This window comes from Mesitornis unicolor, unplaced genomic scaffold (genome assembly GCF_000695765.1).
Source record: "Mesitornis unicolor isolate BGI_N332 unplaced genomic scaffold, ASM69576v1 scaffold1050, whole genome shotgun sequence".
NCBI lineage: Eukaryota > Metazoa > Chordata > Aves > Mesitornithiformes > Mesitornithidae > Mesitornis > Mesitornis unicolor.
Genome location: NW_010158740.1, coordinates 1 through 844, shown reverse-complemented (window position 1 = coordinate 844; position 844 = coordinate 1).

The window sequence follows — 844 nt, the reverse complement described above, 5'->3', positions numbered from 1 at the left end:
ACAGTGGAATTTAGGTTGGCAAGACCCTTTGCATGTTTTAGAATGGGCCTTTCTACCTTTTAGAGAAAAAAAAAAACAGCTCTGGGTCTGTTTGAACTTTTGGCCCAGATTATCATTAAAACCCAGAACTCATTGTGTGGAGTTATTGGCAAGGGGTCCAGAGAAGATTGTGATACCAGTAGAAAGTCAGTATTTTGACTGGTGTCTTGCCAATAGCTCAGCACTTCAAACCGCAATGATAAATTTTAAAGGTCAAATCACTTATCATCTGCCTTCTCATCCCCTTTTGAAAATGGGCAGTCAAATTTGATTTGCACAGAAACAATGAAGTCAATCAGACCCTGTGAATGGTGTTACAGTGTTTACTGATGGCTCTGGGGAGACAGGAAAGGCTGCCCTAGTTTGGCGTGATGGCCACCAATGGCAAAGTAAAGTAGAACATCAAGAAGGCTCTCCTCAAATTGTAGAATTAAGAGCCATGGCAATGGCATTCCAACATTTTACTGGTCCTGTGAATGTTGTTACTGATTCAAATTATGTAGCTGAACTAGTACAACTATTGGATAAGGCTGTTTTGGGTCATGTTACTCAGGAGAAACTCTTTGGTGTTTCAAAACTGTTATGGGTTGAAATACAAAGACGACAACATCCATATTATGTTTTGCATATTAAGAGTCATACTTCTCTTCCCGGATTTTTGGTGGAAGGAAATGCAAGGGCGGATGAACTTGTGTCAGGTGTACCAATGGGACCAACACCAAATATCAAGCAGCAAGCAATCACGTCTCATCAGTGTTTTCATCAGGGCCATCATGCTCTCAGGCGGCAGTTTCGTCTGTCTCAT